Consider the following 14,589-nt stretch of genomic DNA (forward strand, 5'->3'; position numbering starts at 1 on the left):
CGACTGCTGGAGAGGGCTGCAGTGCAGCTATTTGCTGGAGAAAAAAAATCTGCTTTTAAAAATGTGTCCTTATTAGACATATTATCTGTGCAAAACATGTTTCTATGAGATGATACAAAAAGCAATTCAGCTCATTCGCATAATGATTTTCCAATTTCGCTGACAGATCATTATTTTGGAAATGGTGTTTTTTGCATGCTACTTGTAGACATGCCTATTTTTCAATTTTCTTCCACAAATCAGAAATGCCTACTATTTAATGCTCAGCTTTTTTCACTAAAGTGTCAGCCAATACTCCCAGAAAATAATTTTCGTCTGGTGATCCTGAAGATCCCTGTTTCTTAGAGGAACCAGGACGACCTTGGTGATCAAACAGACACGCGCTGACGTGCCCCAAACCCTGTCACCATGCATGTCACCAGCTTGATTTCCTTTCCATTTTCTAGAGCTCATGTCTGCTAATTATTACAGTGGCTTGAGGAAAGCGAAATAAGCCTGTTTAAATAGCAAGACGAAAGCCAATTTAAATTATACACTAATGTTCTGGAAAATAAACATTAGGTCGGTTTAGTGGAAAATGCTGGAATGTTTCAGAAGCACTGAATATTTCTAGGAGTTGAAAAAATTAAAATGAAGCAATGTACTACATAATTTGAAGGTGTATCTCCACTTAAAGACATAACACCCCTCCTTCACACTTCACAAGCGATGCAAGGCCAGACACCACGGTGAAGACGCAGGGAGGGCAGAACACAGGCAGCGGATCCCAAGTACAGCGTTTTCTCACTCTGGGGCTGGCTTTTGGGGACAAAGAAGATATTCTGCTCAGTCTTTCCACGTTATACTGACAAAGATGAAACACTCCAGTTCATATCGGGGGACATGTTCTAGTTCTCCGTGCAGGTGATAAAAAAGACAAGAAATATTTTTACTACGGCTATTTTCCCTTTACTTTAATTTTAATCTCTATCTATAGGGATGGTTAATAAGATTAATGGAATCGAAGAAAAAAAAAAACGAATGTGCAAAGTAAGTACTCAACTGCACACACCTATACAGTTTAAAATAAACCCTGGACTTTTCCTCCTCCTCTGCAGGAAAAACAAAAAGTATAGAGAGTTTTCCTGACATCTTAAACAAAACTAAATAAAACTAAATATACAGAAGCTTTTCATAAAAATCAACTGCCAAAAAAGTGTTGCATGGGGGGAGAAACAAGTGATGCATCAAACAGATCACGACTCCTGAGTTGGCCAAAAATGACACAAATCGTGCTGTTATCCTGCAGCATTCAGGAGGATTTCTAAGCATGCGAGTTTCCCAGCTAAAAACTTAGCAATGTGAGTATTTCGTTATTCTTCGATGAGAAAGTATCTTTTAGGATAGCTTGGAATTCGGCTGGAATGGTTGGTCCTTTCATGGCTTAAAAAATAAACTGGAGCTGGTATTTTTTAAGGAAAAACAAAGCTGTTAAATCATTTTGCCAAGGTGAAATAACCCTTAAAAACGGAGGGATTACCTATTATGATTGATTCTTACAGGTCCAAAGAAATAGTAAACAAATGACTGCCGCCCACAAATCAGAAACACGGGCAGAGAAAGGAAAAGGATCCGGTGAGTCCTCACTTGTACATGGTGCGGGAGAGCGGGCCCTCTGGTTCTGCCACTCAGACCCTTCTTGGACTGCCACCATTATGAGCTGCACGCGGCTCTGCAGTCTTCTGATAGGCAGATAAGGGTCCTTCTGTCTGAACCGAACTTGAGGACTTGATCATTAAGATGCCAACCAGCCAGTTATGAAGGAGGTGAGTCTGACAAGGTATTCGAGGCCTTAGGAGTGAGTGTGCCTTCTAATAAAAGATTTTTGAGCCCTTTAATTTACTGACATGTCACAAAGCCTGAAATGCCGCCTCCTGTAACCAGGGCATGGGACGTTTCAAAAGGCCGACGTGGAAAACACGCCTCTGGCTCCCCGTAAAAAGGCTTAGGAATCCCTTTCCCCATGCAGGTGGCTCAGGCTGTGCCGGCCACCGTCCTACAAAGTCAGAGCCGAGCTTCTCAGCCGAGGCGTGAAGCGAGAACCACGAATACCCTTCACTTCTCCTCGATGAACTTTCCTCTACTTGCACTTCTCAAGCATTTGCACAGATCATTGGGCTCCTTGGGTCTGCACCGTGGGCACGTTTTCGTTTTTGTTATTTGCAGGGAAATGCCTACATTGCCTTCCGCTGTCGGGATAATTCTCCCGGCTAATTTTTTGTCTTTTTAAACCAACGACGACGCTCGGGAGTGCAGGGACGAAGCGGGGCCTGCCCGGCTGCCTTCGCGGGGCGCCGATGCGCCGACGGCCGCGCTCGCCAATCGGTTTCCTCCCTGGCCAGCTCGGGGAAGCGCCCCGGGAGGCGAGGCCAGGATTCAGGAAATCGAACCCCCTTTGGGGCTTTTTGTGTGCGTGGATGGGAGGGTCTTTTCCCGTGACACTAAAAAATCACTAGAAACCGCAGCTGGCGCTTAAAGAAAAGTTAAATAAGTCAAGCAGGGCCGAGCGGGGAGGCCGAGCGAGGGCCTGCCGCGCAGCCGGCGGCTCCCGCAGCGGGTGCGCTGCCCCGTCGGGTCGCAGGTTGGGCCGCGCCCGCAGAGGGAGACTTTGCTACCCGAAAAGAGAAACCTCCCGGAACTTCGGCGCGACTTCCTCCGCCAGCCGCGCCCGGCTCTCCTTTCGCCTCCCCCGGACCCTCGTGCGGGCCGGGATCCCGACCTCGGCACGGGGCCGCGGCCGGCGAGCTAGAGCGCGGCGCAGCGCCGAGGCCTCCAGCCCGCGCGAGCGCAGGCCTCGGCCGGGAGTCGGGCGGGGCCCCTCGGGGCGCCCGGGCTCGGCTGCGGCCCCCGCGCCCTCCCGGGCACCCCGCGCAGCGCCGGCCCCGCGCCGCGGCTCCCGGGCCAAGCCCCGCCGGCCGAGGGGCGAAAGTACAAAGGCGGGCGCCGGGCCGCGGGGGGAGGGCGCGGAGGGAGAGGGGGGTGGCGGAGGGGCTCCGCGCGCCAGCCGCCAGCAGCCCGCCCCTGCCACCCCTGCCCGCGGGCCCGGCCGCCGCAACAAAAGACCCCCGACCCGGCCGCCTCCCTTCCGACCGCGGGCGGCTAGCGAGCGAGCGAGCCGCGCCCCCCGGGCTGCATTACCTGGTTGCCAGGGGTTAAGCGGTCCTGTCAGCCCCAAGTTCATGGTTTGGGTCCTTAGCAGGGTTCCTGATGGGCGATCGCCAAAGCCCGAGGGGGAAACCAGCCAAACACACGCAGAGAAAACGCCCAACTCCAGCCCGGCTCCGTCCGCAAGTCTCTCCGCTCCTTCCTCGCCAAAGTCGGAAAGCGGATGCACGCGAACCAAATCCGAACCGGAGCAGCAGCCTCGGCGGCCGGGAGCCAGCGCCGCGCGCACACATCCAGCGCGGCCGAGTCCTGGCGGGCGGCGGGAGGGAGCGCGCCCGCCGAGGGCGCCCGGCCCGCGCTCGCCCGCTGCTCCTGCGTCTCCTGCGGCGCGGCGGGCCGGGCCGGCGCGGCGGGGGCTCGCGAGGTGCGTCCCGGGCCGGCGGGCGAGGCGGAGAGGAGCGGCCCGAGCCGCCGCCGCGGCGCGCGGAGCTAGGAGCGAGGCGGCGGCGGCGGCGACAGGACAAAGGAGACCATGTGCGGAGGGAGGGAGGAGGGAGAGGGAGGAGGAGGAGGAGGGCGCGCGGCGGCGGCGGCTTCTCCCCGGCGGCCGCCTCGGGCTCCCCGACAGCCGGTCCCGCCTCTCCAGCAGCGCCGCGGGCTGACTGGTCCTGGGCCCGCCGCCGCCACCGCGGCGCTGGAGGGAACCGCTCCGGGAGGCTTTATTTGGTGCCGATCTCGCCGGCGCGCGGCGCGGGAGGCGCTGCAGCGGCCGGGGCGCCGGGCGGGCTGCGCTGCGCTGGCGGCGCCTCCTGGCCGCGGCTCGCGGGCGGGCGGGCGAGCGCCTGGGGCTGGCTGGGCTCCGGCCCGCGCTCTGCTCGCGGGCGCCTGCCTCTCCCGCCGTGCGCGGCTCAAGTGAACTCCATCGGCGGCCGCCGCCGGCGCCGCGGGCTCCCTGGCTGGACGGGGGCGGCAGGGGGCGGCGGCGCGGGGCCCTCGCTCCGGACTTTACTCCCCGACTGCGTGGAGCGCGCCTCTTCCAGACGCTCGCAGCTCTCGGAGCGGGACTTCTCGGCGCGTCGAGCCCGAGCCGCCGCTGCCACCGCCCCTCCTCCGTCCCGCCCCGCGCGCCCCGCCCCTCGCCGCCCCTCCTCTCGGCCCCGGCGCCGGGTCTGCCCCGCGGGGGCGCAGTCCCCGGGCGCGACACCGACAGCTGTTGCTCCCCCCGCGGCGCGGGCCCTGGGTCCCCATGGCCGCTTTCCCCGCGGGCGGGCGCGGCGGGAACTGCAGCGCTCAGCGCCCTCTCCGCAGTTGTCGCTTCCAAGATTGCGCCGTGGCAGAGAAAGGCCACTAGGCCTACAGCCTGGGGTTGAATTGCGACGAGGCTAGTCACATTTGCAAAGAGCAAGTTAGATGGGTGGTTGTGGGGGATCAAGGGGAAACTGTGCAAAAGGCTTGTCACATAGTGGATGCGCGGTACAAAATAATTTCATAGTTGAAAACGAAGGGGGAGGGGTCCAGAGTCTAGGTGTCAGAACAACAGAAAGGGCTTCATCTAGGCTCCATCCCATCATGGCTGAGACAGAACCGTTTGTTAGATATCGAGGATAATAGGGCATAACCTGCCCTTTACAATCCCCCCCCCCCCGCCCCATGCCTCAAATCATCTGACATTTGTGCACCTCACGTCCACAGAAGTGAAGCCTGTTCCTTTCACATGCATCAAATAAATGTATGGAGAGAATTCTGTGGACACCAGTTGTGCCATTTATCTTCACTGTGTCCAGTGAAGTGCCTCCCCAGGGAGAAAGGGTCCCAATGACCATATAGAGAACCCTGACCCTTCTCTCCTAACTACCCTCTTCCACCAGAACACATCCGGGTCCCTTCTGCTCAGCCTGGTGGGTCCCTTCCAAAGAGCCCCAGCCTCCTTATTCATTACATTAACCACGGGTGCTGAGAAGAACCAGGCCCTGCAAGGAGGCCGGCAGACCCTCTGAAAACGCCTTGAGTTTTAACTCCACACCTGCTCAGCTTGGTGGGGTTTCTCTCCTTAGCCTAGAGGAAATGCTACTTGGATTTTCCCAGTGCACACAAGACCCAGACTGCACCTGGGGGTGGGGGTCAGACAGAGCCCCACACCAAGAGGGGAGCAAGAGGGAAGCTTCCGGTTCCTGAGTTCCTCCCAGTGCCAGCCTGGGCTGGAGTGTGCCTGGGGAAGCTGAGGAGGAACAGGGCTTGGGAGAGATGTGCCCCACATACAAATGACATGGAAATTGCTTTGAAGGAATGCCGTCGGGTCCTCACCTCTTTGAAGTTGCACATCCATCACTGTTTGATTTCATGGTGTCCCTGAAAAACTCCTCCAGCAGAAAAAAGGGGTGCTTGCTGCATGGCATACTTTGACCCCCTTGTTAATTAAAGGGATTTTGGAACTAAGAGGCCCTCTCTCTTTAGTCTTATCCCTTCCCAAACTAGCAGCACTATAAAGTGTTAGGAAAGTATTTCTTAAGGTAGGTAACAATTTTTTTTTTTTTTTTGGTATTATTACTTTCAAAGAGGTCAGAAAAAAAAAAAGGCACCTCAGAAGGTGGAAGTTTGGAGATGGATTTTCCAATTGCTTACAAGGTGTTACAAAACCAGCTGAGGCCCTCAAGCTCTGGGATGTTGGTTCTGGAGCTGTTTCTATAACGCCAGGAGAGCTGAAAGGCAAACATTCAATTTTCAAGAAAAGACATTAAAATGTTTCTTTTGGAGTAATCAAAATGGGAGGTTTTTCTTATCTCTTTGCTCTAATAAAATCGGTGTTACAGGGTAGAAACTCCCTGAGCTCCTGCCAGCTTCCTCCCGGGGTAAACTGGGACTCGAGAAGGTGTGGACAGCTTGCAGACCAACTGCAATAGCCACTTCGCCCTCTTGGGTGCTTTTATCAGCTGCCATTTGTTACAAGTACCATGTCATCGACAATAATCAGAGATAAGGCCTCAGATTGTAGCCTGGGTAAGATCTGCATGTGTTCCTGGACCCTGATTACCTGTAATCAGGAGGAACCTGTAAGTGCCCATAACCAAGCCTCTGGGGAGTCCACAGAACGCAGTGGCCACATTTAGCACTGATGCCCTGGGCTGCCCTGGCTCACCCGGTGCACCTATCAACCCACGGGCTACAGTGCTCCACCTCTCTCCAGAGTCCCAGCCCACTCTGACTGGTCTCCCAGTAGCCCTGCTCCGCACAGGTGAGGACAACAGGCACACACAGCATCGGAAGGAGGAAAGAAGAGTAAGTCTTGGCAGCACATGCAAGTAATCCCAGCTACACGAGAGGCCAAGGCAGGAGGAGGGCAAGGTCACGACCAGCCTTAGCAACTAAGCGAGGCCCTAAGCAACTTAGCAGGACCCTGTCTCAAAATAAAAACTAAAAAGGGCTGGGGGTGTGGTTCAGTGGTTAAGTATCCCTGGTTCAACTCCCAGTACCAAAATAAATAGATAGATAGATAGATAGATAGATAGAAATAAAAATGGTAACATATTCAATTCACAGTACTGGAAAAACAAAAGTAGGAAAAAGGATGAAAAAAATAATCTGGTATTTCCTTAGTCTATGACTGAATCCTGGTGAGAAACCTGACTTTTTGAGACTCAGGAGGGTTCTTTGACAGGCGAGGCAGAGACTCTACCGTTGGCCCCTTATTGGCGCTCTCACTGAAGATCAGTAGTCAAAGGCTGGAAGCCATCGTACCTGTGGCAGCCAGGTGGTCCACCAGCACCCTCAGTCTCTCAGGAGGCTCTGAGGAGAGCAAGGCCTCAAGAGCAGGAACCCCAACAGGTAGCAGAGAGCAGAAGGGTGGGCTCAACAGTCTTTCCAGAAACACTTTTAACATGTGACCAAAGATCTTAGCCAAGTTTGTGACCAGCTTCACTGATGTTTTTGAAAGCTACTTCAAGTACATCCTCAAGTCTCCAGACACATCTGAAGACAAATCAGGTTGAAAAGCCAAAGGAATTTCCAAATCGATCTAAAATGGCAACATTTTAGAACTTGAAATGTTATTCAGTTTGTATCACAAATGATCAGATTTACATTAAACATGCTTGGGAAAATGTTCCTTAAAAACTCTGGCCTTCTGTTGAGCTTTTTACCTTAAGAAATGTCCTTATTTCTTTGTGTCCTTCTCATAAATATAATAACTTTCAAACATGGCCGACAGAGCATGTGCTGGGTTCTCAGGTCTTCACAGGAAGGGGAGTCTTTCGCAAACTCTTCAGGTCTTTCTTGCTGAATTATGTCTTAGTTTGCAAAGAGCACCCAAGGGGAGTGCTAACCCTAAGTTTGTTCTTCAGCTGGTCTTGGGAAAAATGTCCCCACACCTGGCTTATTTCTGAGACTCCAGGAGACTTGATTCCTTTTCACTCTGAAGTTCTTTCAGCTCTGAAAAATCTGTTTCCTTCTGTTTCTGGGGAGGGCTTAGGGGCTGGAACTTTGCAGCCAGTCCCTGGTTGACACGATGGCCCTGTCACTGCTAAACCAGAAGACCACATATGAATCTTAGGGTCTCAGCCTCTGTTCCTTGTGTGCAAAATGAGATGACCAGGGTCCTCCCCTTTATTGGACTATTGTCAGTAACAGTACCCAGAATTGCTAAGTAGGATACAGGAATTAGTCACTGTGATTCAAGATGACATGTTTCTTTTGATCACTATGGAGAGCAGCAAAATAAAGATATCTTTTGGGATGCTATAATATCCATGCCATGCCTTCCGCTGGTGTTTCTCAATGGGGATCACCTCCACAGTACTGCAAGCAGTCACGTGAACACAGCCATGATAGTAGTCTCCAACAGCCGGCGCCATGGCCTGCACCACCTCTGCGGGAGAGCTTGCCCTCACAGCACTGCTGAGCAGTCCCCCTGCACGGGTTGGAACCTGAGCACCAGGCAAGTCAGACGCGAAGGCCAAGGGACATTGCTGATATGCATCTTTTTGGTAGATCATAAAGTCGAACCTCAAATCAATGAGCTGAACCTCATATGAGTAAGGGCTTCGATTTCTCAAAACAACAGGCAACCGGATCATGTCATTTCGACATGTTAAACTGTCACTTCCAGTTTTAAAAGGCCTGCCATTGTGCTTATGACCAGAAAAATGATGTCCTACTCGGGTAGAAGCACAGTTTGTCTCTGCTCGATTTGACTTTGGGTCTGACTGCACAAGGACTAGGTCTTAGTCACCTACACTCATGCCGGCCCCAGCAGCCCCGGCACGAGACCAGTGTCAGGGGTCTGGTCCCACATACCTACTTGCGAAGACGTGATCCTTGTGTGACTATGCCCTTGTGTGACTGTGCCATGCCTTCTTTCTGAACTGACCTGGTTTCTGGCAGAGAATCTCTGTCTTGGAGTTTGTGGCCAGCATAGTACTGGGGGCCTCTCATCAGATGCATGAGGAGGGAGAATGAGCTTCCCAGTAGGACTGCATGCACCCCACAAGTGTCTGGGTAACTGGCCAAGCGGAGGGGACGTGCCAAGGAGTCCAGAGGGACCTGCACTTGACTCTGGTGTCGACTACTCTTGCTCATTTGGTCAGCCAAACATCCCAGTGCAAGGAACTGGAATGGAGAAGGTGCCTGCCACCAGGAATCAGTGGAACCCTCTTGTCCGGCTCTCCGGCTTCTTGCCTCTGCTGCCTCCTCACACTCTGCCTTCCATGCTCTTCAGCGCAAGGTTAAAACCCTCTCAGGGTCCCAGGGATTTCTCCTGTGCATGCCAATCCCTCTTCAACTACGGAGCAGGGTTAGTGTCTTAGGGAAAAACGTGCTTAGTCGACTTCAGGTGGCCCCCAAGCCCCACCCCCTCTGCCCAGATCCCGTCCCTTCTGAAAGGGTGATTTTAAAAGCAGCTCCATTCCTCGTGGCTCAGAATGGAGGCAGCCATAGCTCATGCTCTTGCTGCGGCGGAGCAGAGCCCTCCATTCTGGCACCATGTTGCCACAATTGATCACGGGGCAGCAGCGAGAGGGAAGTAAATAAGCCGAACTGGGTTAGTTTATGACGCATGCTACTGAGACGCAGGGGGGAATAAATATTTTCCAAGTGTAGAAGTCAAGAAAAAGAATTTTACTTTCAAACTTCACAGTGTACTATAAACTACAACAGGGAAAAAAACATAAAAAAAGACGTAAAATATATCTTACTTAACCACCAAGTCTACATTAAAATATTAACATTCAGAATCTGACAACCCAGAGAAGAAAGGCAGTGGGAAGAAAGAATGAATTCACTCTGCCCTGGAGTCGCCCACAGCTGTGGGTGCTCGTCTGACTCTTCACAGACATGGGCAGGACCCCGTGCCTCCTGCCCCCCAGGTCCTGTTGGTCTGCTTCTGACCTGGACTCCGCTCTCTCCTCTCATCCCACGTGCTGTTGGCCGCGCGTGTAACGTGGGGTCTAGGGGACTGCGCTCGACCTCAAGTCTGTGCTCTGCTGTGGCTCCCACGTGTCCAGGTGTTCACCTGCCTCGGTCACCTGCTCAAGTCTCCAATGCCTCACTCCTCACACTACCTTCACAAGAAATCGTGGGCAGAGCCAGGGAGAAGAAGGCAGTTGCAATGAAAAACCATGTACAAATGTCTACATGCACTAACGGGTGTGTCCACGCCCAGCGAAATGCGTATGTAAGTCACTGAAGACAAGAAAGCGAGCAGAGTAGAGTATTAAATTGAAAAGAGACCCCAGCAAGCCGCTTCCCCAGGCTGCCTTGGCCTGCAGCTTCTCACGTCTGCTTCAGAAGTAGGCTCCTTGGGTTTTAAGCTTCCAGCTCCCTGGCCTGGTGGTTAGGGCCCGGCTTCACAGTTGGAAGGAAATGTGCTCAAGTCTTCTCCATCAACAGAGCTGGGCGATCTCAGGAGGGACAGAACACTGCCAGGCCTCCTTTGCATCTGAATCAGAGCTAGTGCTAGAATGTCACCCTGCACCGTGGCCAGCACTACCTAACCCCGCAGGACGCGTGCCGGACACCTGGCACTTAGCAACTGCTCCATCAACAATTTACAGTCGCTTTTCACACCAGGGTACCTGGCAACAAGGGCCTTGCGGCTGGTACCAGCCTTTTCTGTGTGGGGACAACTGAGAGGAAGCTGGTCTAGTAGTGGTTCAGAGCTCAGCACTGATGAAAGAACCACTGGGTTCAAATCCTGGCCCCTGCTCCACTCCCCCTTATACGGGTGTGAGGTGGACAGAGCGTCCCACCTCTGCACCTCAGATCGCCACCCTCGCAGGAGGTGGTGCGAGGCGAATCCGCGCAGGGAGCACCGCTGACACCTAAGAACGCCTGTACTCGCCTCGGAACACTCAGAGTGGGCCGGCTTAGCTTAGGTTGTCAGGCACCTACCCTCAACAGTGGGGGCAGGAAGGGGCCTGTCCCATCCTGTGGCCATCCTCTGCTGATTGGACCAGCCTAAGACCTGCTGGCAGCTGAGGGCCAGGGAGGAGCTCCCCTTCACGGAAGTAGACTGAGTCCTGCGGAGATGGTGCCGATGGAGGCTGGGTTTGGCTGGGGAGGGGAGGCTGTCCCTGCACCTCCCAGGCATGGACACAGCTCTGGGAGAGTTGGCCCCACAGGGAGGCCACCCCTGCAGTCACAGACTGCTCAGACACACTACGGGGCAACACTAGAAACATCTGCTGTGGAATTTGAGGGGCTGCCCAGGAACTGCTCATGCTTTCTGGTTCCCTGGAAGTTATGCCTAATCATTTTTTTTTCCTTTTCTTTAAATGCCTAATCATAACTAGGCATTTGAGCCACTTCAGATTGAACTCCCAAGTGTTTTTAACCATTTGTGGGGGAGAGAGGGTCCCCTGAAGCCACCTAGAAGTTCTGCAGTTGGATGCCAGAGTGACTGCCATGGGTACTGGAAGAGGTATCATTGTTTGAGCACCTTGTCCACATGGACCACTAGACGAGCCACCCATCTACATTACAGTTCCGGTTGAGTTTTGAACTGAGGGAAGACCATTCATCTGTCTGATCTGAGTACCCACGTTTTTTTAAATTGATCAAATACCCTCATTTTTAGCTTCCCTTAGTCTCAGGGAAAGGTTTGCTGTTTTAGGACTGCATCAAACTCAAAACATGATCCTCATCTTTGTTACAGTGCCTTGAAGTGGAAGGGACACAGAGAACAACCAAAGAACTGGTGACTCCAATACCAGGAAGAGCGCACAGGCTGCGAATCCTCCCCAAAGGTGATGTTTGTGGTTCTAAGGTCCAGCGGCTCTCCAGGATGCTGCCAGGCATGCCTGTGTGACGCTGCTCTTCCCCAAGCAGTCACACTTGGGATGTCATCGACGCCTCCTGAGGCAAGTCAAGACATGCCCCTCGCTCAGACAAGGACACTGACACAGCGAACGTGAGCTGGCCCGGGATGAAGCCCTCCCTAACCCGGGGTGGCTCCGCGGGGTGCAGCACCTTCACAATGCCCTGCTCCACCTCCCTGTGGCCGGGTCTCAGTTTCTTGCCCCTTTGGCCAAAGCTGTAGGTCAAAATGAATTCTGATATCTAAGATCTGAGAGGCTATGGTCCAGCTTCTCCTTGCCGTGTGAGGGTGAGTTGCTGACCTTCACAGGTCCTGTAGTGTGAAAGACCACTGACATCCGGAGAAACACTGGCCAGTGGCCACCCTACAACCTTCTGTCACAGGTCCTGCCACCTCTTCCAGGAAATATGGTACCTGCAAGTGTCGTTGGAAGTGTCATTACTGAACAGCCTGATGGTCCAAATACTCCCTTGCAGAAGGTCTTCTGGGGCAGTCACCAAACACTTGCTTCCACTGTTCTGGTGACTCATACCAGTGCTGGGACAGTGCTGGGACAGTAGGTCGGACCCCAAAATGCTCCAGAAGTCCCTTAGTTTGAATCTCCTGAAAGCTCACTGAACGTTTCTGAGTTTTCACTCTTGTTCTGGCCTTAGTTTCTCTCCCTGTCTCTTCCATGCTATTGAAATGGAGTGGGAAACTCGAAAATGGCCATTCCAAGGGCCTCCTTTTCTATGGCTTTATGGATCGAATGAGCATCCTTTGTAAATGGTCAACTGGTATGCAAATACCAGCTGTTATGATCACATACTGCTGCTACGTAAGTTCTCTCTGGTTTGGTATAATTTCCATTTCCCAGTGCTGGATGTGAATTAATTATGCCAGAAATGTCCTCTTCTGTTCCCATCCACAGCTTTTCTTGAAGGTGTCCCAAGGGAAACATCTAAGCCCACGCAGGACATATGCCTATTTCGTGGCTCCCCCAATCAGTGCAATTCTCCTTTGGGGGCACACTTTTCTTTACTTGGAACAGGAAGCTGCTTTGGAGAGCAGTCTGTAGGTGCACACTCGGGGGGACAGTATGTGCGCGCTCTCTCTCTCTCTCTCTCTCTCTCTCTCTCTCTCTCTCTCTCTCTCTTTCTGTCTTCCCTCTTAGCATCATGCCTTACATGCAGGAGAGGGGTCCATAAGTGGGTCAGATCAACACATTAGTGAATGCATGACCAGATCTTTGCCAACCAGAACAGAAGAGAACAAAGACAATGTCTCAGACATGAACAAAACTGTGAGGTCCTTTCCACAAACTGCCACCAGCTTTGGATTCCACAATGCAGAAACCCATAAGGCTAACACAAGAGCACAGGTAAATTCTCTCCTGGAAATGATTACTAGTGCTGGACACTGTGGCACATGCCTGTCATCCCAGAGACTTGGGAGGTTGAGAAAGGAGGACCCCAAGTGTGCGGCCAGCCTGGGCAACTTAGTGAGACCCTCTCTAAAAATAAAAAAAAAAAAAAGGTCTAGGAGTTCAGTGGTTGAACATCCCTGGGTTCAATCCCCTGTACCAAAAAAAAAAAAAAAAAAAAAAAAAAAAAGACTAGCTAAAACACTACATCAACCATATCAACCATGGTGATTGCTAGTCTCCAAATATAGCACCAAATAATGCTGTATGTGCAAATCATTCCTCTCATGAGAGGGTCGAACACATACCTTGGAATCTGGCTGGACCTATGACTGTTTTGAGTTATACTCTGGGACCTTAGAGTGTAGGTAGTAAGATCCAGCAACTTCTGCTTCCTCATGTTTGGAACCACCCACCACGTTGTAAGGAAGCCCAAACAGACCCACATGGAGGAAAACTGAGGCCTCATGACCAAAGACCTGTGTTCCCTGCCCACAGCCAGTAACAATTCGTCCACCAAGGGAATACAAGCCATCTTCGCCCTGTGGATATAAGCCATGTTCCCCACACTTCCTCCAGCTGCAGTTGAGTTTGCCTGACTGATACCGAGGGTAACAGGGAGGACTTTTGTGTGCATACTCCTGTCCAAACAGTAACACTGTGGGCAAATACAGAATTGTTGTGATTTAAGATACTACATTTGTGGTTCGTTACAAAGCTATGGGCCACTGAAATGACTGTCTGGCCCCAGCATCGAGAGGAAGGAAAGAAGGTGAGCGCCGGCCAGGATGAGCCACATTCATGAGCATTCCTGACTGCAAGGCCATGTCAGGACCTTGAGGTTGGAGAAAGTGCTACTGAAGTAAAGCGAACAACAGCAACGATGACGATAAAGTAATGATAACATTCCTGACACAAGAAACATCTTCGCTAAACCAAGGGAAAGTTTTCTATTTGACAAAGTAAAGGAAACTTAACATGACAATATCAGTCAAAGAAGAATCTGGCCTCCTCCTTCTCTCTTGGAGGCTGGGAATGTTTGCAAAACCGAAAGTCTTTAGTAATCCCTTCTTTTATCCAAAACAGATTGCAGTTTTAAGCACAGCCCCATAAACTGCAGGTTCAAAGGAACCTGAATCCAAATTAGCATAAAATCTGGAATTCTCATTTCCACCAAATGCACAGCTGCCATCTGACAGCTCATCTGTGATTTCAGTTTCAAATAGAAACTGAAAGTAGCTGGGGTGGCGTGGGCCCCAGGCTCCATCACTTCACCCCTCACTCCTTCCAAACACTCGCACATGCAAGAGAACCCACTGCAACCTTCTGTTATGCAACCAAGCCCTCCCAGCCCCACCTGGCAGAGCAGGGCAACTCCAAACCAGGGGATGATCATAAGCAAGGAGGGTGGGCACATCTGATGGGAAAGCTTTGCTACTACTTTGAGGAGGGCTCCATATTTTATACACACACACACACACACACACACACACACACACACACACACACAGAGCCGGGACAGAGCACCCCTTCCCAGATTTTGCTTTACAAATGCCAAGAAACTCACACTGGAATACACTAAAATTTACATACCAGCAGGTATGTTGATTCACTTTTACGACTCACTTAACACTTCCTTAGCTTTCTCCTTAGGTCATGACAGCTCTGAGCAGCCACATTTAATTCTGCCAGAGCAAAGGGGGTTGCTTCGCCTACTGCTGAAATATCATCACCTCTG

At 52.2% G+C, this 14,589-nt stretch overlaps 1 protein-coding gene across 12 annotated transcripts in view; it reads right to left on the reverse strand.

Moving 5' to 3' along the window:
* Auts2 (activator of transcription and developmental regulator AUTS2) overlaps positions 1–14,589 on the reverse strand; it is a 1,084,317-nt gene that overhangs the window by 77,702 nt on the left and 992,026 nt on the right. The window lies entirely within an intron of this gene.

This window comes from Sciurus carolinensis, chromosome 18, assembly GCF_902686445.1.
Source record: "Sciurus carolinensis chromosome 18, mSciCar1.2, whole genome shotgun sequence".
Lineage (NCBI taxonomy): Eukaryota > Metazoa > Chordata > Mammalia > Rodentia > Sciuridae > Sciurus > Sciurus carolinensis.